Genomic DNA, 1,155 nt, shown 5'->3' on the forward strand with positions numbered 1-1,155 from the left:
TTCAGCAAAATTTTGCTTATATGTGATATTAATGATGTTGCTATTGTGTGCTGTCGAGTCAGCCCCGACTTGTAGTGACCTCTCCTTGGGTTTCCAAGACCCCTCCTTGTGTTTCTGAGGCGATATCACTATGGAGTAGATTGCCCCAGCTTCCTTCCGAGGAGTGGCTGGTGGGTTTGAACCACCAGCCTTCTGGTTAGCAGTCAAGTGCCTTAGGCACTATGCTACCAGACCTCCATATTCTGCTGGATCACCTTTCTTTGAAATGGGATCTTATCCAGTGGGTTGGCCAGGCAGCTGTCTTCCAAATTTCTGGGCATAAATGAGTAAGTGCCTTCCATACTGTACTGGATCTGTTTGTTGAAACATCTCAATGAGTATTCTGTCAATACCTGGAGAGTTTTTTTTTTTTTTGCCATTCTATCAGCATAGCTTGGACTTCTTCCTTCAATATCATTGGTTTTTGATCATATACTACCTCCTGAAATGGTTGAACATCGACCAACTCTTTTTGATACAGTGACTCTGTGTATTCCTACCATCTTCTTTGATGCTTCCTGCACCATTTAATATTTTGCCCTTAGACTACTTCAATAATGCAATTCAAGACTTGAATTTTTTTTTTTTCTTCAATTCTTTCAGCTTGAGAAATGCCAAGAATGTTCTTCCCTTTTGGTTTTCTAATTCCAGGTCTTTGCACATTTCCTTATAATACTTTGTCTTCTCGTGCTGCCTTTTGAAATCTTCCACCACTTGTCTGTCAGTTTGTTGTACTGTGGTGGCTTACATGTTGCTGTGAGGCTGGAAGCTATGCTATCAGAATTTCATAGACCAGCAGGGTCACCCATGGTGGACAGGTTTCAGTGGAGCTTCCAGACTAAGACAGACTGGGAAAAAGAACAGGGCCATCCACTTGTGAAAAAATTGACCATTGAAAACCTTATGAATAGCAATGGAACACTGATACTTTACTAGAAAACCAAGTGGTAGTTACTACTATTATTATCCACATTTTATAGGTAAGGAAACTGAATTTCACAAGAACCACAAAGCTAATGAGTAGAAAATGGTGGCTCAAGACCCTAGTAGCTGGCTTCCAGCATGCTCTGAGTAGGTGCTGCTATTCTATCATGGCTTTGAGGTGGTGACTCCTGA

The sequence above is a fragment of the Orycteropus afer genome, unplaced genomic scaffold, assembly GCF_000298275.1.
Source record: "Orycteropus afer afer isolate SDZICR_OR568_19922 unplaced genomic scaffold, OryAfe1.0 scaffold00368, whole genome shotgun sequence".
Classification (NCBI taxonomy): domain Eukaryota; kingdom Metazoa; phylum Chordata; class Mammalia; order Tubulidentata; family Orycteropodidae; genus Orycteropus; species Orycteropus afer.